The following is a 26,144-nucleotide window of genomic DNA, read 5'->3' as shown; positions in this document are numbered from 1 at the left end:
GTCTGCAAGGCCAGTGAGGAATCTGTTTGACCTTATGCTCTTGGCTGAGTTTGACGTCCAACAAATATCCGGGTAATTGAAGTCCCCCATTACTACTATCTCCCTTCCTTTTGCATGCTTGGCCATCTGTTCCAGGAAGGGAGGGAGTTCCAAATGGAGGTGTCACAACAGGAAGAGCGGGTGTGGCATGGTGAATAGAGTGTCAGGCTTGGACCTGGAAGGCCAGGGTTCAAAACTCCACTCAGCTATGAAGTTTACTAAAGGACCTTGGGCCAGTCATTGCTTCTCAGCCTAACTTACCTCACAGAGTTTTTGTGATAGAGGAGGAGAACTGTGTAGGTCACCTTGAGCTCCTTGGAGGAAAGGTGGGATACACATGTAAATAATGGTAAATAAATAAATGTGCAGAATAGACCCCTTGATAAGATGGCATCTGCAGAAAGCCCTCGCCTGCAGAGCACAGTCATCAATTGGGTATAGAAGGGGTAACATGATATTGATCTTTCTAGACCCCCTAATGGGCTCAATAATGAGTCGTTTATTGTAAAGCATTTTGTATGGTTCATTTTGCAAATCATAATGTGCTGATAATATTATAGCAAACTTAAATGAACTGAGTGGCAAGACAGAAAAAGAACAACCATCAGCTTCTACGTCTTAGAACTAGAGAGTGAATAAGGGACAGTTGGCAATCTGTATGTGTTTGTGAGCGTGAGAAAGAGAGGGAGAGAGAGAAGGGCAGAAGCCTTAATGTCATTTACACACACATCATTATCCAAATGTTAATGGAAGACAAAGGGTCTAAGATAAGAAAGAATTAGGATCAGTGAGTTACTTTAGATGAAAAGATACTGAAAAGACATGACCTTGTATTGGATAACTTGGACTTTCAGTTAATTAAAAGATGCATGGATTGTAGACTGGGCAGCATAAATAAAAACAAACAAAGCTAGCCATATGGCATTGGCATCCTGATCAGTTAATGCTGTTGTAGCAATCCCACATAAATCGTCCGCAAGAGAAATACTTAGATCTCAGTGTGAAAGTTTTGGTGCACAGTTCTCAAAAATGCTCCAACAGTGCAATCCAAAACAAGATCCACCAGGATGAGAGAGTTTGTATTTGGTGGATCTTGGGCTTTTCTGGCTGAGTCAGGACATAGTTGGGGCTACGTCAGCGTAAGGCCCTCACCCTGGCTGAGCTGGAGATTCTCTGGCAGGTCACTCTGGATGAAAAAGCCAGAGACCATCTTAGCTGTGAGTCCTGGAAGACCTGCTCCCATATCCCTCAGGCCCTTTCCCACCTGACCGGGGGGGGGGGCATTGACTGATTCCAGTTACAAAAGCTGAGGCTGCTGCGTAGACTCTTTAGCTAGGGTGTTGTTTAGGAGTCGTGGGGGGTGGTGGTGCTGTTATTGAGATATATAGAAATATGGAAAGGCAGCATACAAATAAAATTATGTATGTACACCATCTGGCTCATTCAAGGGATCAGGTGGCAGAACTTAAGTAACTGTAATTTGCATCAGCTTAAGTCCCCTCCCCCAAAATGGGGGCATGGTAGAACAAGACCAGAAAGAACACCTATTCCAATCCTTCCAGCTTGATCACATGACCTGGCAACCTCTAAGAACTTAGCCAGAGTCCTCCAATATCTTCCTGAACTGAGTTTGGAAAAGGAGTCACTTCCGCTGGCATAATTTACACAGACGTTGTTTATGCTGGCTTTCTATAGTTAGGATTACACTGTGGGTCAGAGGTTGGTTATGGTTTAGAGCAGTGGTTCCCAAAGTGAGTGGTACCTCCTCCTGAAGGTTGGTGGGATCACCTAGGAAGGATGCTAAGAGGCTAGGAGGCTGCAAGGGGTGCTGGCGGTGTCAATGACGAAGAGATTTTGAAAAGCTGGTTTCACTGGATCAAGTTCATTAGTTTTGTTGAATTAATTAAACTAGTTTTAACTGGATTTTGAATAATTGTGCAATTAATTGTCATGATTTTATTATCTTCCTTAGCAGGTCATGAAAACCACTACAGTGGTACCTCGGGTTACAGACGCTTCAGGTTACAGATGCTTCAGGTTACAGACTCCGCTAACCCGGAAGTAGTACCTTGGGTTAAGAACTTTGCTTCAGGATGAGAACAGAAATTGCATGGCGGCGGTGCAGTGGCAGCAGGAGGCCCCATTAGCTAAAGTGGTGTCTCAGGTTAAGGACAGTTTCAGGTTAAGAACGGAACTCCAGAACGAATTAAGTTCTTAACCCGAGGTACCACTGTATTCTAAATAATGCTTTTCATAGGGTAGTGTAGGGGGTCACTGGAGATGAGTTTATGGAATCAAGGGGATAGTGGCCCGAAAAAAATGTGGGAACCACTGGTTTAGAATATGACACACTTTCCTTGTTTGTGTGTGGAGCTGGGGTTACTGCATCTTGTGGAGGCCATTAATGATGGCCATTAATGATTCTACAACTCTGTTGTTTCCAAGGACCACAGCTCAGTGGTAGAGCATCTGCTCTGCATGCAGAAGGTGCCAGGTTCAAGCTATCTACAGGTGGGTCTGGCCTGAAACTCTGGAGACCCATTGCTAGTCAGTGTAGACAATACTGAGCTGGTGGACCAAGGGTCTGGCTAACTCAATATAAGGCAACTTCCTGTGCTCCAAAGGCTTGGGAGCTTCCCTACAGTGTTCCCTGGAGCCTTGAGGGCATTTGCACAACTCTGAGTTTTGATTTTGTCCAGGTTGAATGAAAAAATGATGGAATTTTGAGGGACACTTGAACACATAATGAGATGGGCAAGAACTCTACTTAAAAAAAGAAAGGAAAAGAAGAGCTTTTATTTTTGAATGCTCGCCAAAAATAAAGCTTGTAAAAATTCTGAATCGAGCAGAGTAGCGGTGCACCTGTCTCTAGGAAAAGCACAGAAGATGCAAAGTGCAAAATACAGATAGTTTTAACACAGAAAAACAAAGGATTTTAAGCATCTGAGTGGGAGGGGGAGCCCTGAGAGTGACTCCAACCTGCTTTAATGGAGTATAAAGGTAAGGTAAAGGTACCCCTGCCCGAGCGGGCCAGTCTTGACAGACTCTGGGGTTTGTGCGCCCATCTCACATCTATAGGCCGGGGGCCAGTGCTGTCCGGAGACACTTCCGGGTCACGTGGCCAGCGTGACAAAGCTGCATCTGGCGAGCCAGCGCAGCACACGGAACGCCGTTTACCTTCCCGCTGGTAAGCGGTACCTATTTATCTACTTGCACCCGGGGGTGCTTTCGAACTGCTAGGTTGGCAGGCGCTGGGACTGAGCAGCGGGAGCGCACCCCGCCGCGGGGATTCGAACCGCTGACCTTTCGATCGGCAAGCCCTAGGCGCTGAGGCTTTTACCCACAGCGCCACCCGCGTCCCTTAATGGAGTATAGCTTGCTACATTCCTCTGCACCACGCAAACTATGAGTAAAATTGTTTATTTCTCATGGACATCGTCCAAAAAAGAAATTTGTTCAACTGCATTTGGGTTACTGTGCTCTACAAATGGAAAGGTATGTCTTTTCAAGTATTTAAACAGGCTTTATGTATTCTACAACAAAGGTTTCTGAACAGGCATTAAAATGTCAGCAAAAGTTGCCAAATACATTCTTACAATGCTGCCACTGACTGTTTTCGGAAAAGGAGATTTAGCTACTCACATGTTCATTAAAACACACACACACACATAGACACACACACAGAGAGAGACAGACTCAGAAATGGATGAAAAATTCTTCAGGGACTTAAAAACAGATTCTATGTTGACTGCTTAAAAGTGTATTCCAAATGAAAGAGGCATTAAAAAAACAAAACCCACCCAATAAGGATTGTACAAAATAAGATATTGAAGGAAATCAACGTAGGAACTTTAAAAGAAAAGAAAAACACACATTGCCAATTCCAAATGCTTGAGGCAGTTATTTTGCCTGCTATTCTAATGGAATATGCTGATTTTTGGAAGGGCCCGTGCTTTTTTTACATTCTGATGCCAGCATTATTGCTCTGGAATAGGTGTGGTTGCCTTTGAAATGTAAGCTCACTGCTTCTGTAGTCAGTGAACCATTGCTGATAGGGCTGACTAGTCAGAAGCAAAACTGGCTAGTTATAAAACTACTATAGTATACCCTTTATCTCATACACATTTAAAGGATTTACCTATCTATCCCACAGCAGACCTACTCATTGAGTAGGAGCCAACAGCATATGATTGTGTTAATTAATCTGCTATTGTGAGTAAAGGAACAGCTGCAGTGGTCTCGTGGATACGTTGTCAAAGGAAAACAATGTAATGTTAAGCTTCTGACTGCATATTCTGTTACAAAGCAGGTTGACGATAAGTTAAATTCATAAATCACAGATTTTTTTTAATAATAATAATAAATAACATCTGACCTTTAAGGGAAAGGTTTTAGCATTCTTAATTTCTGCTTGAAATACGTTCTGAAATACAATACTTAAGCTTCAACCCAATTCTTTGTTTGGAAAACAAACATTCCCCAGAAATTATAGGAAATGGTAGTAGCGACAGACATGACCTCTCACTCTTTTGAGATACACGCCATTGTCGATTTAACAAAGATCAGAACCCAAAATATCAAGTTAAAAGAAAATCTTGTTGGCTCCTTTCCAGGGGCCCCCTCTAATAAAAGCACAATTTTGAATACTATACAGCAATGCAGAATAAAAGGAACATTCATTATATGAAAAACACTCTCTATTTACATAGGATTTGATCTTTCCTGCCATGGAAAAGGTGCGGAATATACTTCCCCCTCCTCTCCTCAGAGTAGAGTAATATAATCCTGTAATTCAGATGTAAAGTAAAACAAATCAAATCTCTCTCCAAGTCCTTTGGTCACTGCATTGAACTTCCCAGAGGTGCCCATAGAAGGGGCTGACCCCTAAAAAAGAAACAGAATTAAACCTTGAAGGTTTTATTTTGTTTTGTTTTAAGATAAATGCTTCTCCAGACCAATCATATGCTGCTCTGAACTGCAAGGGCAGCTAAGCACAGGATAAGGTATCAGGATTCCAGTCTTGTCCGGTATAGGAAGCCAACTTGGTCCATCTCTCGGGGCAACAGCAGTCCAAGGTATTGCTATGTTCTCTGCTCTTAGAAAGCACCTACATGATGCAGCACTGACATGCAAATGGAGTTTGTTTTCCAAAGCAGGATGGGCGAGAGAAAAGGGTGAAGAGTAAGGCGGAAGTGGTAAAGGCTCTGCCATACCCTACAGCATCTTCAAAATAGCTCAATCTTTCAAGCACCATTCCCAGCACAATATTAGAAGTTCTGCTGGTAGTGTTTTCTCTACTCAAAAGCTGTAACCAATGAGTTTCTCATGCATGTAACACAAAAGCTCCAAACTGGGTGGGTTGAAGTTTTAGCAATCATACTTCCTTTGGGATGATCTAGTGGACTACATGTACAGCCACCCCTGACTGTTGGCCATGACTTGGGTTGGTGGGAATTTGGAGTCAAACAATATCTGCAAGGCACCACATTCACTACCATCACCCAGTGGGCAAGTGTTGCTCAGCCCTGACACAGACTGCCACAATCTTTGTCCACCAAACTGAATACAGCACCATAATCTTGTACTGTGGGTTCGCAAGAAATCTGCAAAAATAAAATACCCTGGTGGGTTGACATACATGTCTGATTTGTTGCCAGCTTAGTCAGTCACAAGTTACATAGGAAGCTGCCTTATACTGAGCTAGAGCCATGGATCCATCTAGCCAGTACTGTCTACACTGACTGGCAACAGCTCTCCAGGATTTCAAATAGGGTTCTTTCCCAGCTCTACCTGGAGATGTCGGATTGAACCGGAGATCTTCTGCATGCAAAGCACTGTTTTACCACTGATCAGACACACTGTATCAGAACGGCTAGGCATAAGGTTGGGGAGATGGTATGTTTTCACCTACAGGGTTCATGTGTAATAGATAATATTTTTTTCTGTAGGCATCTAATCACTATTAGAGAATATTTTGATCTGGATTGTGCAGACTGGTAGAAGGTGCTACCTTGTGTCAAGGTGTTGAAAAATGACCTTTTGATTCATCATTAGGTCTATGATTCTAACAATAAATTGTCACATATGGTGAGGCAGTTTTAATTCCAATACCTTCTTCCATCTCCTGCGACAACCCTAATCTGATGAGAATTATATGTGGATGCCTACATATACACTGTCTGAAATAACACATACAATATACACCAAGGCAAGAACGTTGAATTGCCAATAGCTTGTGTAAGGTCATTAGAATAACACTTTGTGTCTTTAATCAAGCTCTGAGAATTCATGAGCATCATTAGTCATTGGGCTGATGACTTCATTGAGGTTGATTGGGCTGGGCCTTCATTATTACTCTGTATTATGTTTCATTTTCCAAATCAAAACCCTAAAACAAAATAATTTCTTGATCTTTTAAAAACCTTGATTAAAACACTGTTGTGGGCTGAAACTAAATCCTCAGCATTATCCATTTGACAAAATATGCCATAACTTTTGAGATGTGCGCATATATATATATATATATATATATATATATATATATATATGGAAATGGCTGCTTTCATTAGAATTATGGTTTCTTTCAGGCCAAGAGAAAGAGTGAGGAGTTGAGAGAGAGAAGTATATGTGTTAGGTTTTCTACAATGGAAATCTAATAAAATGTTTCACATTATACAAGAGTTATGCTAATGAAAAGAAAACTTAAAATAAGCCCTAGAAATCAGTGCAGAAATGATGTTTAATACTATGATGCAGATTTTTTTCAAACTCTCTAGACATCTACCCACCCACAGGCAGACCCAGCTAACAAGTCCATGAAGCAGCTGAGACTCTTTTGTAGCTTTACCTTGCAGTTAATTCTCAGGTGGTCTGTAGCTTGAGCTTGGCCAACATTTGGGTGAGAAATCATTTGGGAACACACACACACACACACTTTCTATTGGGGAAGAGTTGGGATAAAAATGTATCATATAAACACATTTGTTCCAACAGAGCAAAAGCAAAGAACTTCAGGTGTCAGTAATGCTCATACGACACAACCATTTGGAGGAAGATGTGCATTGTTGTCCTGGCCCACCACTACCCAAAACAGGGGCAGATTCACAGTATACATTTAAAGCACATTCAATGTGCCTTAAAAGCACATGATTCCCCCCAAAGAATCCTGGGGACTGTTAAGCAGACTGGGAATTGTAGCCCTGTGACAGGGATACTGTAGTTCCCAGGATTTTGTGGGTGAAGCCATGTGCTTAAATGTATACCGTAGATCTGCCCGCTGCATGCAATACTCCCAACATGACCACAAGCATACGGACAAATGGCGCTCCCTTTTACCAGTTATAATATTTGGCAGCATATTGAAAGAGCCAAATTCTGTGCCCTGAGTAAATAATTACAATTAAGCAAAGCTATACTTTATTTTGCTGTTGTAACCTAGGTTCAAAGCACTTAAGGAAAGATGAGAAGAAGCTATTTTAGAAATATATGGAAGTCCTCCTGCCTATCTACACAGTCATGAGAGCTAGAAACCGAGGTTTGTGGTTGTCTAGGAATGCAGGGATTGTAATTTTGAGTATTTTTTCTATTTTTTAAAAAGAAAACACCTTATAGTCCTGTTGCTGAGAAGCTTGCCTGCATATTCAAACTTTACACTATTATCTACAGAGCAGCTAGCAGATTCTACAGCGAGCGGCAGCAGGCTCGCTGGCACTCTCTCTAGGTTCTTGAATTAATAGCTGTGAAAGAGTGTTGGGACCTTCCCAAGTCGTGGTTTCTGCACAGCAGAGCAACACTGAACCAGTGTTTCCAATTTAACACCCTGACATCCTGGGGGCACATTTATTACGAGGGGAAAAAACCATAACACATGTCCAAATATTCATGATTTCTGGCCTTTAGCTTGTTTGTGACCCCCACCAACAGGCGTGATGAATAATTCCATCTGGTTCTGCTTTCTTAGCAGGCCTCTTCATGCAAACTGTCTTTTTTTTTTTCCTCCCAAGATACTAAAATACCCCTTCATGTTTACTAAGATTTCAGTTTTTAGCCAGTGCTTGCCTAGCTTCACCTGAGGAACCGGTTTTCAGTGGAGACAGTACTTAGCTGTATGCTGTGTCTGTCTTTCCTGTCCACCTATCTTGCTGAAAGGGTAGTTGTTCCTCACCCTTTAGGTCACCTTTTTAATCCCTGTGGAACAAAAGCCTATGTGACAAGACTCTATAAGGATACAAGGGGCAATGGAACAGAATCTACCCATCCTACAGATTGTTACCGTAACATAGCAGCATTAGTATTAGTATAAATGTAAAGGGCCCCCTGACCATTAGGTCCAGTCGCGGACGACTCTGGGGTTGGTGCGCTCATCTCACTTTACTGGCCAAGGAAGCCGGCATACAGCTTCCGGGTCATATGGCCAGCATGACTAAGTCGCTTCTGGCGAATCAGAGCAGCGCATGGAAACACTGTTTACCTTCCAACCAGAGTGGTACCTATTTATCTAATTGCACTTTGACGTGCTGCCGAACTGCTAGGTTGGCAGGAGCAGGGACCGAGCAACGGGAGCTCACCCCATCGTGGGGATTCGAACCGCCGACCTTCTGATCGGCAAGCCCTAGGCTCTGTGGTTTAACCCACAGCGCCACCCACGACCCAGTATTAGTATAGCCACCTTCAAATATCTGCAGGGCTTTCACATGGAAGATGGAGCAAGCTTATTTTCTGCTGCTATGGAAGATTCTGACTAAACATCAGGAATAACTTTCTGGCAGTAAGAGCTGTTTGACAATGGAATGAACTCCCTCAGAAGGTAGTGGACTCTCCTTTGTTCAACATTTTTAAATGGAAGTTGGATCGCCATCTGTCAGGGATCCTTTAGTGGTGATTCATGCACTGCAGATGGTTGGACTAGATGATTTTAGTCAATTTGGTGATGATGATGATGATAATTTATTACCTGCCCTTCACCATGAGGTCCCAGGGTGGATCATAACAATGTAAAAAATGATATTAAAAACAGTTTTAAACTGTTCTAAACAGTTAAACAGTTCTAAACAAATCACTATTACAAACAGTTTTAAACAATCACTATTACATCTAGAGTGGGTTCTAAAAATATGCATCTCAAGTGTCAAAAGGTGTGTCTTTAGCATATGACGGAAGCCATACAATGAAGGTGTCAGATGCACCTCTGTGTGGAAAGAATTCCACATCCCTTTCCCAGGCACCCCCATGCTGTCCTTAGCACTATAGGTTAATTCAGATATTTGGGGGTAGTCATTCAGGGCTTTAAGAGCACTAGTGTGAGTACCTTGAATATTTATTCCCCTGGAGTCTCCAGTAGCTTGACTATCCCCCTTCCTCTTACTACTGGGTCTAAAGTGAATGGTGATAACAGCACTGCCAGACCATTATTATATTCATGGGAGCACTGGGGCCATTCCCCTTCCCTTTATTGCCCTAGGAGGAGGGGCCACAGCCAAGCGATGAGATCTAAAGTGCATGCAATCACCACCCAGTGAGTCCCAGGTCTCTTTCTTGGCTTATTTCTTTCATTTTCTTTTGAATCCCTTCACCCAGCAATTCACCCTTCTGTAAGTGAGAAGGCAAAGCTCTTTAAAATGTGTCTGGTAGTAACTGGTTGCCCCATTTCCATGTCACTGTCTCTACACTGGAGCAGATATGATGTCTCCCTGCCCCCTCTCTGCATCCCATGGTTATACACACACCAAGCAGCAGTTTCATAGCTAGAACAGAAAGCCCAATGCCAGTCCTTAATTTCAGTTGGAATTTGCAGGGATAAAGGTGGATTGCCCCATTACCCCAACATTTTCTTCTTCTATTTGAGAGCAGGTCTATTACTGAGATTCAGCACTTTGAGCTGTGACAAGTCTGTAGACATTGCTCATACACTTTCACTTTCTAAACACAACTATGTGATTCACAGACCACCTTCTCGAGTCAAGCCCTTAGCAGCAAATATGGAAATCAATCACAGGATAGCTTAATTCTTCTCCAAGTGTAACTCTTTGGAAACATTCCCTTCCTTAAGAGCTTGCTCACTACCATGGAGCATATAATCGATTAATCCCACACTAGGTGTGGCTTTTGCCAGCAGGCAAGTGACTAAAACCCTGTCTAGAAAAAATGGAGAAAGAGTTATCAATCAACCTGACAAGACACCTCAGTTAAAGGAAAGAATATTTACTGAGAGCCTGCAAATGCTGCCAAAACTGGGAGAGAGAAAAACACAGGAGAAAATAATTTAAGATGAATTAAAACAACCCTACCACAAACATAAATTCCCAGATAAATGCAAACCTAGGAAAAAGTAAGATAATATATCATTTTAAAGATTGAACCAAAGGTTTTCAACTGAACCTTTTTGGCTTAAAGGGGAGAAGACAGGAAAGAGGGAAGGTTTGTATAGAGGTTTTGATATATATATTTTTTAAAAAACAAAACAAAAACCCACACATTTCCTCATATTTTGCCCCTTTTAACCATCCTGACAGTGATGGCAACTGTTGCCGCACACACCCCAATACTAGATGCACGTTTTTTCTCTCTTCATAAGACTTCAGGAAACATGTTCCTTACTCTCATTTGGTTTTGGATGTTATCATGACACAATATATCATTGTCTATAGGACAACCTACAGGATACCAACATCAGATTGGCTCCTCTGCTGTGCCCGCACAACACCAGCCTCCTCACCACCTTGCCCCTCTACCTCTCAGTTACCAGCAGTGGCCTCCAAAGTGGGAAGCTGTGTGAGCAACACCTCCTCACCCCACGCTGCCCCACTGGCCACTTCTGTATCATATCATATACCATTGTGCTCTAGGAACAGATGAATTTGTCAATTTCAGTTTTTGCTGCTCCAGAGGGTAGAACTCAAACTAATGTATTCAAATTGCAAGAAAGGAGATTATGACTAAACATTAGGAAGAATTTTCTGAAGGAAAGAACAGTGGAAGGAACTCCCTCAGAAATTGGTGGACTCTCCTTCATTGGAGGTTTCTAAATGAAGGTTGGATGGTCATCCACCAGGAATTCTTTAGCTGCGATTCCAGGGAGTTGGGATAGACAGCTCTTGGCGTTCCCTCCAGCTCATGATTTTATGAGACATGAGGCAACCTTGCTGAAGTTAAGCAAATATGGAGGTAAGTGCATAGATGGGAGACTGCCTGGGAACCCCATGTGCACTGCCTTGAGTTCCACGACAGAGGAAAGCTAGAATATAAATGTAACAAATAAAGTCTCTCCCTGAGTCAATGCATGCTTAGCTAGGAAAGATTATTCTTTGTCAACTTCCCTATTAACCCCAATGAGAAATACCAAGCATTTCATATCCTGCTATGATTTCACTGAAGAGAAGAAAATGGTGTGTATTCTTAGAAAAAATGGTTCTTGACTGTGGCCCCATGACATTCTTCTCACTAAAGGAACATAGCAAAATTTAGAATGCAAACAAGACTCCAAAGGGGAGAGTCTTCAATAACAGAACTTGGGAGCTGCTACTGAATACAGAACAATGGTGGCATGATGTCTTGACAGAGACTCAGGGCCAAGCTCCATGTTAGCCTGTCAGGAACAGTGAGCCAATTCCCTGTAGCATCCCTGTACATCCCACTGAGTTGCATCATGCCATCTGTCATGTGGAAACCCCCAGTGACATGGAAAGTTTCCACTCCAGCTCCAAACATTCCTGGAGGTATCCATCTGGTGCTGAACTGCTGTATATCATCATTAGTCTTTGCACAACAAGTGATATGGACCTGTTACAATCAGAGCATCGAGACTCACCACCAGGAAATGGATTGCCACATAACATGTAGGACTGTAGGTCAACCCTGAGACTTTGTACACTGGAAGAAAGTTCTGCTGACTTTAACAGAGTATTTCATATACAGAAAGATCTGTGTGGCTTAAATCAAGCCATCAAAATTCCACGCATCGATCCTAGCTGCCAATGAGCTTGTGTTGCAATAAGTACTGTTTCAAATAAGGCAGGCATCCTTATGTCTTGTGCTGAAGCTATTACCATATGGATGCTGTGTCTAATGAGGCCTATTTTGGATGACCGCTCTGGCCTTTAGTTTTCTTATTGTACAGCGGAGTAGTAGTTTACAGCTATTGTGTTGCAGGCCACAAATAAACTCTCCAAAAGTCCAGCTGCAGGCTCAATTTACAAGTGGTACGGCCCAATAAGGATGACGTTTTCTCATCAGCCGATCTAAAATTAAGGGGAGGGGGTGCACGAGTCCCTTGACATATGCACCTATAAAAGCAAAGAGGGTTGCATTTGATTGCAACAGCTGAGACTTAATTTTTGAAAGGAAAAAAGAAGAAGAATGGAATGACACAGCCAAGGTTTTGAAGAACACTCGTAATTTCTGGTAAAGAATGCCAGGGTTTGTGAAAGTTAGCAATGACATAACATAATTTGCATTATTGCATCATCACAACAGTGGCTCTCTAACTTTTTGAAGTCACAGAAGTCTTCACTTTAGACAAAACTTTGGCAGTAAAATCATTTTTTTAAAAGGGAGATAGGGAGTTGATTATAAGGAAAGCAAGCAAGGAAAAGCCAGCCAGGGTAGCAACTTTTAATAACCGCAACTCTGAGACTTTGAAAAATGTTGCTGCCAATTTCCCTGGATGGGAGAAGCCTTTGTTTTGTTCATCACCCTTAAGGCTTGGGCTCTTCTTGGAGAGAGTTCTTCTCTCTACACCAGGAGCAGCATATTTAACCCTCATTGCCTGGATGAAACTCAGTGAAAGGTGCTTAGAAGATAACCAAAGATGCCCATGAAACCCATCTAACCAAGTAGTGGCCAGGGCTAAGAAGACATCATTGCTTGCCTGGCTTCCCAACACTGTGTGTCACTGCTGGTTACTGTGAGGGTGGAGGGGAGCTGAGAGGGTGTGTCTGGCTCTCCTGCTGCACCTGCACTGCTCCAAGCTCCCCGCTGCCTCACCCTTCTTGGTAACCAGCAGCGACAAAACCTCCTGCCTGCCCTGCCCCACCAGCCGCTACTAGATTAACCCATGTAAAGCACAGTGAGAAAAGGAGAGAAGGGGAAAGGATTCCCAGGACAATTATTTGAGCAGAGCATTTAAACTCCATGGCTGCAGCTCAGCTGAAATTATGTATCATGCAAGCTTCTCTGCCATTACAAGTTTTTACTTCGAGGAAACTCTCAAACTACTTTACATAACTACAGGGTTCCCAGAACACAGTTTGAGAAAGGCTGAATTAAAGAACTCTGTTCCAGCTTCATCCACGCATCTCAAGCATGTGAGCCATTGCACTGTATAAACTCACAAGATTAGTGGAATGTCTGTAGCTTAAAGCTGAGATTCCTGAAGGTGGATTCACATAAGCTGACATCATCATAAAAGTATTGTGGATGGTACAAGTGTATCTCTAGATTATTAAGAACTTATTCTTAAGGCTAAAGGACATCTAATTGTCCATGAGATCACGATTCGCACGGTTGTTTGGTTTGAAGAGTAAGGCATCAAATGCTGGTAACAAATAAACAATAAAATAAATATATCCACCACAAGGTGACTACAAAAACTTTTGGGATCTCATTCATCTGTCACTATGGCAACATGTATAATGAAGAATCATGTGGACTTACTGAATCATAACATGGCTACTCCCCATTCCAATATTGCCCCCCCCATCCCCCAGGTGCTAAAAATGCTGAACTGAGATACATCACTTAGGCAGCTCACATGGTTCCTTTCTACTGATATTATTGGCATAACCTAAGACCAGACCACACCAAGTATACTTAACACTGGACCTCTGTTACTTGCCTGTCTATGGTTCAGTTCCGCAGGTAGCAGCTTACTGGTTTCTCTACCATATATCCAGTTACAGAATATCTCTACCCACCCCAGGAAACTGGGGCCACATCCACATTATACATTTAAAGCACTGTGATGCCACTTTAGCAGTCATGCTGGAACAGTTACTATATTATTGTGTAACTGGAACAATGGGGATGCAGCAGTCACAAGAACATTCCCATAAAGTAAGCACCAGGGCTTCCATCCTGCCTGCTTTCCTTCCAGATTTTTAGGACTGGGTGGGAAAGTGATTAGTCCTGCACTGTAGAGGAAAGTCTACCATCATATAAAGAATTGAGAGTAGCTGCACCTGAAGTCATAATTACTTTCCTAAACAGACTCATCCTCTTCTCTTGCACAGGTGTTGTTCTTTCCCTTCCTATGTCCCCTCCCAAAACGCAAAGTTAACATTGGCCGTGCTGACCAATCCTGCAAATTTCTAACTTACCATGGCAAATAAACTTTGTGGCATATGGTAAGATTAGAGAGATTTTTTTCCCCTCTCAGCTCTCTCCTCTCTCCCCCCTTCCTTCTTTTTCTAAACAGCTGGGCGAGTAACTACAAGGAAAAGACAGTTAGCAGCTGCACGCTGTTGTCATTACTTTGATGCTGTTTAAAGGAACCTAAACCTTCCACAGGTATGCACCTGAGATTAGAGGCAAAGAATGTTCCTCTCTAAATATGAGAGAAAACAGCTATGGGAACTATAATTATGTTTTACAGGTGTCATCAGAACAATGCTTCCAACTTTTACCCACAATAAGCACATTCTTGTGCTATTTTGTGACCGAATTTTTCAAAAGCCTTCTGGGGCAAAAGCTATTATTGTATGAAGGAATCCGTACAGAATAAGCATGAAAACGAGTTTTGTCACTGAGTTCCCAATTTCATTCTTTCTCATATTCTGTTTGTCAATGGATTTCTGTGATCATCTAGAAGGACATGCAAATAATGTGCAAATGTGCAAGGGGAGGACTTGTAGCTCTGCGGCAGAGCATTTGCCTTGAAGGTAGAAGGTCACAAGTTCAATTCCTGGCATTTCCAAGCGCGACTCGGAAGTGTCCCTTTTCTGAAACCCTGGAGAGCCACAGCCTTTCCATATAGACTAGGCTTATCCAAACTTGTGTCTCCAGATGCTTTTGGACTACATCTCCCATCATCCCTAAATAGCAGGACTGGTGGTCGTGGATGATGGGAATTGTAGTCCAAAAACAGCTGGAGACACAAGTTTCGGAAATCCTGGTATAGACAATGCTGAGCCTGATGGAGCAGTAGGTCCATCAGTATAAAGCAGCATCCTATGTTCCTATAGTTTGTCATGCTTGCTAACTCTCTTCAATTATACTCTCAGTCCTGTTCTGAGAGCCTGTGACAATGTCCAAGTTTCCTCGGTCATGGTTAAAGCAAATGAAGATAAATACATTCTTAGCCACCAAGAACAAACATTCTGTAAAAAGGAAGAGGAGGGTCTAGTTCCTAAGCATGTCTAAAACTACAGGAAACTTTGTGAGGGAAAGTGGGATAAAAAATATATATTATCAATATGTGTGCTGATAGTAAATTAGTCTTGGGATCTATCTAAAAAGCTTGTGTCAGCTTTATTCCAGCTTAACCATCACAGCATCCCTTAAGGGTTCTGTAAAGACAGACACCTCTAGCTCAATGATGGGGAATCAACAGCCTTCCATATGTTGCTGGGCTCCAACTGCTATCAGCTTAAACCAATGTGACCAATGGTCAGGGATTGTGGGATCTGTAGTCCAGCAAAATCTGGAAGGCCACAGACTCCCCATTCCTGCTCTAGAGCAACAGGTACGCTGTAGAGATGCAATGAGTGGTAACAAGTAGCAGTTGGTGTGGTGGGGGCAAATAAGCTATTCCTCTGTTGCTGAACAAGGCCCTTGTGGTTGGTCATCAGAAGATGTGCACCAACGTGTCACCAGTATGTTGATGATACCCAGCTCTATTTCTCCATAACATCTGAGTCAGGAAAGACTGTACATTCAGAACTGATGACTGGGTCAAATCATGGACTGTGGTGGTGGTGGTGGTAAATAATGTGGAAATACCACCATTATTGGATAATGATTAATAGATAATGGTTGTTTCCTCCAGCTGCAACTAAAAATAACATGCAAATTTATATTAAAATTGCATCACAAGAAGAGTTTATTGATCCCTCAATTAGAAATGTATGGGGTTTCCCTAAATATACTGTGGCAATCTGATGAGCATCCCATAGAGACTCCCCCTACTACCAAAGATCCTGCACTGCACTTACTGAAGCTTCAAAGATACCAAATGCTATAAAATAATTTGTTTTTACATCTGCTTTGTTAAAAAAAATTAAAACCAAAGTTTTCCCATATTTATTCGCACTGCAGTAATTGTCATCTTTTGTTTGGATTCTCTCCTATGGACCTTTCACTGAACAGAGTCAGCAACAATGAAAACATAAGGTTTTGAAACTCTGCCTTCTGCAAATGCCAAAATTTATTCTACAATTTAAGTAAGGCCCTCTGCTACTTAACGTCTGTTATTTTCTTTGGCCAAAGAATCCTTTCAAATTCTGACTTGAGCTGTGAAAACCCAGCTGATGAACAAGTTTGATTACTTTATTTATTTTTAATTTTTAAACTTGCTATAGTTGAAAGGTTCCACAGACTTGGCAAGCCTAGTTCCATATATGTGGAGGGGGGGGGATGTATGTGTATGGAAAAAATAGAGGCAGGCTGAGAATTGTTGGAAATAAAACACTGAGGCTGCAAGACACAGCATTAAAAAAAAAGCTAAATCAGTTGGAAGCACTCCAGTAGAAGCTGTATGTACCTAATACCAGTCATCATTTGAACAAGGGACGGGCCATGTCAAGGGTGAAAATTACGTGGGAGCCACAATAAGGCATCGTCAATAGAAGAGGACCCACTCACCCACCCTCTAATTGCACAGCGTGAGTGTACAGCATGCTTGGCCACTTGCTGCTTAATACAGCTGGCAGGGACACCGCAAATGATGCCCTCCCTTAAGTGTGAATAATTACACACTGCTGCACTCCTTTCTGCTCTTAGTCTGGTCAATCATGGCTTCTTTTACCAAAATTTACTTAATCAAGAGAAACGGACACAATATTTTTTTTTAATGCTTCTGTACTGGGGTGGGGGTGAGGGGGATGAGCCAGGACAAAATTAATAGAAGTTGGCTTTGAGATTACACACACACACACACACACACACACACACACAGGGATAGGGTTTTCTTTTATTTTCCCTATTGTGGAATATGCTTAGGTAACAACATAGCATAAAAATGACTCCTTGCAGGATATTGGATTACTGCAGAGCTGGATTCAGATGGGTAGAAATATATTTCTCTCTCACGCCTCTATATTTTTTTGCCAATATACTAGTCCTAAACATTCACCTCGGTGGTGGAATGATGAAACTTATCACCTGACACATACACACCCCAATATCCAATTCAGGAGTGGGCAACCTAGGGTCCTCTGGTTGTTGTCAGACTCCAACTCCCATCAGTCATAACCAGCGTAGCCAACATTCCAGGGTTCATGGGAGTTGGACTCCATGACTTTTGGAGCGTCACAGATTCTCCACCCCTGCAGTAATTGAACAGTTCCTGACATGGGCATGAAATGAGCAGTAAGTGCTCAGAGGGGCTCTTTAACTACACAATGGAGCCCTAGTAAACATAGGGAACTGCCAGATTAGGGTGCAAAACTAAGAATTCCAAGGAGGAGAGCAAGAGTAGTAGCTCCTCAAGAAGCAGATACAGCATCTGAAGGGAATTCTAACATCTGGACAGGCTTGGGGACTCAAGTGCACACCAACACTTTTGTGCCATGCCAATCCCATTAAAACATCTCCTAGTACAGTATGGGACAGAACTAACTGGCAAGATGGAAGTACAGCTATGAAGGCCTCAAGGAACAGTGTTTTCCACGCACTGCGATTACAAAATGGTTGGCTGGAGGACACTCAGAAAGGCTATCTCCCTTTTGATACCAGTACCATAATTTGTTATGGAAAGCATGATATATACTGTACAATAAATGAAAACTTCTCCTTGTAGACTGAGGATTCTGGCGATGAGGCTTTCTGCTAAGGGTACCCACCATTAACAGCAATAAGTATAGGTTGGTAGACGTTCTAGGTAGACCCTAAGCAACCTAGAGACAGCTAAATGACCGTATACTTCAAAATACATTGACTACAACACAGACACATATATTGACTTTCATCAATTCAGTTTCAAGCCTTACCTCTTATAGGTGCTTTCTTGTCCATTGTGCAGATATATATTTGTTTATTTAATAGATACTGCTACAGTGGTACCTCGGGTTAAGAACTTAATTCATTCTGGAGGTCCATTCTTAACCTGAAACTGTTCTTAATCTGAAGCACCACTTTAGCTAATGGGGCCTCCCGCTGCCGCTGCGCCGCCGGAGCACTATTTCTGTTCTCATCCTGAAGCAAAGTTCATAACCCGAGGTACTATTTCTGGGTTAGCGGAGTCTGTAACCTGAAGTGTATGTAACCTGAAGCATATGTAACCCAAGGTACAACTGTATATGCATTTTTGTTGTTTTCCCTTAAGATAAAATAAATAAGTTGAAGTGCCACTGATAATAACATAAAATGCATCTTGTATAGACTGATGTAGATGAGTTGGAGTGCTGCAGCAGCCAAGAAGATGAGCTAACAAGTCCCTGATTCAAATCTCACTCCAGCTCCACATTTACGAGGCGTCCTTAGGCACATCACTGCTTCTGAAGCCTTAGCCTCCACCCTAACTGTGATATGGGCATAAAAAACACAGTTCGCCTTACAGGGCTCTTGTAAGCATTCTCGAGATGATATATGTGAAGCTGTTTTTCAACACCTGAAAAGCATTATATAAATGCTAGGTATTTGTTATTATAATTTGAAAAGATGCCTTCAAGTAGCTGTTTAGCATGCTGTTTAACATCTATATGAAACCACTGGGTGAAGTCATCTGGAGAGTTGGACTGCAGAGTCATCAGTATGCAGATGTTACCCTGCTCTCTTTCATTTACATGTTATCCAGCAGTACAGTCTCCTGTCTATCAGGACTGGTGGGGCAGAACAAGTAGAAACTGAACTCAGACAAAATGTTAAGTGCTGTTGAGGGTGGACCACCTGTGGCTGGGTGTGTAGCCTGTTTGGATGGTGTCACATTCCTTCCAAAGATCAGGGTTATATCTTGGACAGCTCCTTCTCTTCTTTTGTATGTGCAGGCAGCATCAGCAGCTAGGGATGGCGCTTTTTCTCCAGCTTCAGCTGGTACACCACGGCAACACTCCTCGACAAAGGTAGAGCTCATCAATGCCATTCATGTTCTAGTTAAGACTACTGCAAAATGCTGTACGCAAGGCTGTCCTTAGAAAGCGATTGGGAATTTCGTGCTAGTGGGAAAATGCTGCTGCCATGCTGGGCCAAGACATACAGTGTTTATTTTGAACTATCTACACTGGTTAAAATTTTGTTTCCAGAATTCAGTGCAACAGCTTTAACCTTTAAACCCCTAAACCAGGGACAGGGAGTCTTAGGCCCATAGCTCAAATATGGCCCTCCACGCCTCTCTGTTTGGCCCTCGGGATTCTTCCAGAGGCCAGAAACCCCACTGCTCCTGCTTTGTGCTTCCTCAAGTGTTTTTTCATGGCTGTAATGTGTCCTTAAACTGTGAACATGCCTCTTTCTTGCCTAGGGGTGTGTGTGTGTGTGTGTGTGTGTGTGTGTGTGTGTGTAGAAACCTCTGGATTGGAATGTAGCCCTACTCACATCCGTTCATCTACTTTTTGCCTCTGCCCCTGCCCACTACTGGCATGTGGCCCCAGAAGGATGTTCCTAAGGGGATGCAGCCCTTGGGATGAAAAAAGATCCACACCCAAACAGTTTGGGAACTGGACACCTTAAGGGCTGGTTCTTCCATATTTTCCTCCCCACACATTCCATTAAGAATCTGAGACTTTCTTTGGCTTCTGCAACCAAACAGGATATGGTGGGTGGCCACCAGGAACAGGACCTTCTCCCCAGTGGCCCCCACTTTGTGGAATGTCCTCCCAAGGGAAGTTATTAGGGACCTGATGCTTCATTCTTTCATGGCTGTTGCAGAAGACTTTTAGTAGGAGGTTTTCTTAGCTTGCTTACTTTAGGGCTGTTCAGATTCAATATTTAGGTATATTTATTGGTTTGTTTAACAGATTTATAATCCACTTTCAAAGTACATGTCAAAGCGTAAGCAATAAAATATATATTAAGCCATCTAAAATATCTTAGGAGTACTAAAAAGCCAGCACAAACATATCAATGACTCACTATGGCTTGAGCATACAAAACCCAAGCCACAACATCATTCTACAGCTTGGTGTCACTGAAGGCCACAAGAAAAAGGAGGGATTTAAGGCCAGTTTGAAACTATTGAGGGATGGGGCATGACTGATCTCCCACAGGACTGAATTTCACAACTGTGGGGACAATGCTTAAAAGGCTCTGTTCTGTGTGCTTTGACAATCTGATTATCTTAATAGGTGGGCACATGCCAGATTTCAAATTTAAACCTAAACCAAATATGATGAACCTTAGGCATGAGGATCAACAGGGTCTATGAAGCAGATCTTAATGTTTGGAGGCATGGTGATATGAATGTGTGAAATTCTTTAAGAGTCCTAGTCCCAAACTATTTGGGACACTTCAGGGGGAGCAATGGGATTACCTAGTGAGGCTCTAAGAGGCAAGGGGTTGGTAGCGGGGGGGGGGGGGGCTGGAGGTGTAAATGCCTATCAAACTTTGGAAAACTGGTATCACTGGATCAAGTTCATCAATGTTGCTGAATTAATTAAACTAGATAGTTTGAATTGGATCTTGAATAAATGTGCAATTTATTTTTACTGCTTTGAATTTTTTAGTGTTGTTATCTTCCTTAGTAGGCTGTGCAAACCACTATTCTATTTAATGCTCTTTATAGAGTAGGGGGCACTGGGGATGAGTTGATGGAGCAAAGGGGGCAGTGACCCAAACATGTTTGAGAAACAATGGGTTAAGGGTTTTGAATATCACCACCGGAACTTTAAAACAGGCTCAGAAGCGGCCTGGCAACCAATTCAGCTGGTAGGTGTAAAGTGTTCTGACTGCTTGACACCAACGTAACACATCTTGTGCCAGTTGAAGTTCTCGAAAAGTCTTCAAATGTAGCCCCACATAGGGCACATTGGAATAATCCAACCCAGGATCTTCTGTATATGAATAACTGAAGCCTTTGCTCCAGATGGGCTCACAGTTGACATACCTCTTGATGGCCACTTTCACCACTTGAACATCCCCAGGTAGGGTCAATTCCAGCTGCACTCCAAAGTTGTGAATTTGGTCCTTCACAAGGAGTGAGACCCCCATCTGAAACTGCTGATCTCGAACCAGAGTAGTAAGTTCCCCCAAGCACAACACCTGTCTGGTATGGATTAAGATTTAGTTTATTTGTGTCTGCCTGTCAAAACAGTCCACAAGCTTCATGTGTTGAAGCATCTACCTGGGCCAAGCAGGTGCACAAGTAGAGCCAGAATGCAGTAGTGGTTAGAATGTTGGAATAGAGCGCTTTGGAAACAGGGCTTTGAGTGCACATTCAGCCATTCACTGGGTGTGACCTTGAGCCAGTCATTGCCTCTCAGACTAAGCTACCTCACAGGGTTGTTGTGGGGATTACAGTACATGTACACCACCTGGAGCTTTTAGAGAAAAAGATGGAATATAAATACAATGTATAAATAAAAAAGGCAGTGCTGATTGTCTCCCACAAAGTGATAATGCTTCAGCCCAAATCTCTGGACCACTTCTACCAGTGGTTTCATATAAATCTGAAAGACCAAGAGGTAGAGTACAATTCATTTTTGAAATAGTGTATATGTTTTTATATACTGTATGGGTTTTTTTTACCATTAGCTATTTCATGTCTAATTGTAAGAAAAGGTGGGGTACATATTTTTAAATAAGTAAATCCAGCCAACAAACAAACAAACAACACAATCTTTTGGATCCAAATCATGTTGTGATGCTGAGAAAGAAACAAAGACTGTAACTTTCCTGACTTTAAAAACACACACCCTCCAACTGCAGTACTAAGCACGAACATATTAGAGTGTTATTTTTATAATGCATTCTACAGTAGGTATCTGATTCACAGTTCCTATATATAGAAATATCATATGGTGACACTGAAATATTTTCGGTGATGTCCTTAAATAACTAGTAATGAAAATTTAAATAGGAATCTTCTTATACTTGCATTTCCTGTCTATTAGTAGCACGGCTGGGCTGTCTTTCAGTAATTACACTGATGTTCACAAAATTATTCCCAGTGCAACCCAAATTGAATCTAGAGAAGGCAGTAGTCTGGGTGGGGATGGTAGCCCCTGAATCCCATAGTGTAGTCTAGTAGCAGTGAAGGTTGGTCCACTACTTCTACTGGGACACAACCCTCCCAAGGAGAACCTAAAAGCAAAAAAAACCAATTCCCTCTAAATTTCAAAAGCCTTACACTCCCCCCCCTGTCCCACACATATTTTGTAATTCTATTTGAACTCAGAGAAGCTCTGCAAACCTTTCTGTCAATCTGTTGCTCTCTGGCCACACAGCATTCCAGTGCATCGTCACTGCCCCTAATTTAACTGTTAAGTCCAGATCTGATGCATCACTAGGTGCAGCACGGTTTGTACTTCTCCATGAATTATGCTCTGCTCTCAGTCATGTGCAATTCTGGAAACCTCTGAGTTACAGAGTAATGTGGAAAGTGTTAATCACATGCAAAGTTTGCATGTCATCACAACACCTCCCTGGGCCAGAAATGTGGCACAAAATGTCTTCCAAAAATTAGAATCCTCCAGCCTATGATTTATATGTTCTGAAAAATGCCCACATGAATAGACACTTCATGAGCAGGGATCTGTAGTCCTAATGAAAGAAAAGCCCCTAGCTGAGCTGGTAGTGGGGTAGAGGAAGGCCTTTGCTAATGAGGTTATCACATCGGACCACATGGCAGCTACTAGCTACAAATTATTTCTGATGTAGACAACTCCCTGGAAACATACGGAACAAAAATTCAGTATACGAATTTGTCATTTACAGTCCTTCGGCACATCAGTGATAGTTCTGGCCTATAAAGTTCTAATCAGCTTAGGTATCAAATACCCCCTCCCTTCTCTGTGTCCCACAAAGAACCATAAATGCCAGCTCCAAGTCTCCCGTAGAACAGGGCTGAGAACCTGTGACCCTCTAGATATTCTACCAGCAGTGTGATCACTGGTCAGAAATGAGAGGAGTCATAATCCAATATATGGAAGGCTGGAGGGTCTAAGCCAGAGGTTCTCAAACTGGGCAGTACCATCCCCTACTGGGGCAAAGGGATTACCCAGAGAGCACAAAGAGGCAATGGGGCAGCAGGGAAGCAAAGAAGCACTGCAGGTACAAATGAGTATCAGACTTTGAAAATCTGGTATCACTGTATCAAGTTGAGTTAATTGAACTAAATATTTTTAATTGGATTTTGGATAACTGTGCAATTAATTGTTACTGTTTTGAGTTTTATTGCCCAGTTACCTTCATCAGTGGGTCATGCAGACCACTGTTTTGAAAAATGCTTTTTATAGGGTAGGGTAGTGGAGCACTGGGGGTAAGTTTATGGAACCAAGCGGGCGCAAGCAAAAAGAAAGTTTGGGGACCGCTGCTCTACAGTATCATATCTATGCAATAACTTACATCATCAAGGCAGTGCACTTCTGTTGATAAGATGTGGGTGGCTTTTGCCCTTGTGAACTTCACAGGAGGATCTGGCTGGCCACTGTTGGAAACAGAATGCTGGGCTCAACGATCCTTTGGTCTGACCCAGCGAGGCAATTTATCCTGTTCTTATGTAATTTAGTTGCATTACGTAAGAATAAAATGCTGAACCACTGCCAGGTTATTAGTATAGGCCTGCACCCCCGGCAGCTTTGCTGTAAGTACTTTCCCAAATGTCTAGATGTACACAGCTTTAATACACACAACTCGAGCTTCTGTAAATCTCTGGCAAACATGGAGCAGCATGTACATTGTTCCATATCAGGGATTGAAAAGCTGCATATGGTGCTCAGTTATAACAGCTGAGCTTTAAAAGAAGTGCAGCTTTGCATCTCACTCAACCTGACACCAAACGAGGCCAGCATGATAATAATAATAAAATAATAATAATTTAAAGAACCACCATACAATTAATACATATCTTAATTCCAAAAATTGTTTGTCATCACCTCAAGAGAATATTTTGCCAATCAAAGCAACCCAGGGATCACTGCTTGCTGCTTTTAAATTTTAACACTCTTAATTATTTCCTGGCATAAATTGTCTCTCTCTGAGAGAAATGAAAAAAGAAAGAAAGAAAGGAAAAGGCAAGGATTCTCCATCTCCTGGAAAGTGAGTGTACAGTTCTAATCTGAACTGTATGTTGCAACCACATTTAATAAAGGAAGCTCTAAGGGTCTAATTTAGTTAAAATCCTTGCTATGTCTAGATTGGCCAGAGATATATGGGGCTGTGATACGTGCTAATACCCGTATGGCTCATTCTCGTGCTTCCCTGTCCCATATTAATAGAAAGCAACCATTTACAACAGAACACTTGAAATTGTGTACTACAGACAGGAACGACTATGCTACGTGTTATTCTTTGCAGGATAAGGAGTTTGTTAAATTAGATTATTTTCCTGTTGCTTGCTTATTTATCTAGGAATCTTGCTAGATATCTGCAGTCCTTAGCAAAAGCTAAGCCATCTTGCAATCTCCATCTGAACACAGACCTCAAAGTTCCAATTTTTAAAATACTTTTTAAGTTTTGTTCCTTTCCTTGCCCCCTCTTGCCCTGTGCATAACATCTAGCCTGGTTAAGATTTCTGGAGAATTTAGAAACTTGTTTTGTGAATCACTTTAGATGGCCCAAATAAAGGTGCTACCCTACTGCGGATTTTGGAATTCATTAGGATTTTGGAATTCATTACCATTGTAATGTGGCAGTAATCTTAAAGGGCAACGTGAAAAGGGAACCACTGCTGTCCTCCAGATGTTTTGGTCCTACAACCACTGGTTGCAATTAATGAGACTTGTAGTCCACAAAAACTAGAGATCATCGGGTATGTTCTGAACAGGGGATTTGGCAGGAACCCCAACGCTCCATGGCGCCAGGATGCAAGCCACCTCCAAGAAGTCTTGGAGAGGATTAGGGGTGCTGACGCTGGGGCCGCAAATGGCATCCACCTTTGCAAAAAGGGGGGGGGGGTGAGAGCTTATTCTCATTTGAATTTGCATTAATTTGTTGAAGGCTCCTGCTTACAGAATGCAAGCTGGTTTAAGTGTGCCTCATCACAGACATGCCTTGATGCTTAAAATGAGCTTGGGGCCCTACTTCAAGTTCCAAACCATGAGGGGGCTACATTGCCTCCAACAAATAGCATGGCCTTTCTGGTTGCTGCTCCAGAGTTCTAGGATGCCCATTCCAAAGGCAGTTCGTTATCACTCCGCAGAGACATTCTGGAGGCATATACGAAAAGTTGGTTCTGCTATGCTTTGGCGGGGGAGGGGGAATAGTATTTTCTTTGCTGTTTATTGCTGCTCACAATTTTGTTTGATTGGTGTTGTTATGATTTTATAGCAATTTCCTTTTTTAAAAAAAGTACTTTTTATGTTGGTGTCTTAATTATTTGTACTCAGCGTGGAAGTTGCAAGTGAACTTCAGGTTGATTGCCCCCAGCACCTGGGATTCAAAGATCAGGCAAAACCAATGTGAGTACATGTTAGTGTGGTGACCACAGAGTGAAACAGTCAGATAACTTTGCTGACTATAATTCCACTATAGGTCCGGAAGTGGCTTTTGCATCTTGTGAAAGCTCAAATATAATGTGCAAATTAACAGTTAGGGAAACATTGTGAAAAACAGAATAAACTAAACAGGTCATTGAACTTAATCTGTTTAACATGCCTCTATGTTACTGGATGAAGAGTGAGAATTATATCAATAATTTTGTTGTTGATCTAATGTTCAGTAACATGGAGTCATCTTAAACAGACTTAGTTTGATGAGCTGTTGGATAGATCATGACTGCATTCACATGGCAGTTTTTTTCTTCTTTTTTCATGACTTTTCCCAAACTCCTAATTTCCACATTGCATGTGAGCTTTCACATGATG

At 42.2% G+C, this 26,144-nt stretch overlaps 1 protein-coding gene across 5 annotated transcripts in view; it reads right to left on the bottom strand.

Moving 5' to 3' along the window:
- The window catches only part of ZNF536 (zinc finger protein 536), a 567,281-nt gene that overhangs the window by 212,979 nt on the left and 328,158 nt on the right, over positions 1-26,144 (bottom strand). The gene's annotated exons all lie outside the window — the stretch shown is intronic.

The sequence above is a fragment of the Podarcis vaucheri genome (assembly GCF_965113315.1).
Source record: "Podarcis vaucheri genome assembly, chromosome: 7".
In the NCBI taxonomy this organism is placed as follows: Eukaryota; Metazoa; Chordata; class Lepidosauria; order Squamata; family Lacertidae; genus Podarcis; species Podarcis vaucheri.
This window is presented reverse-complemented; position numbering and strand designations above follow the sequence as displayed.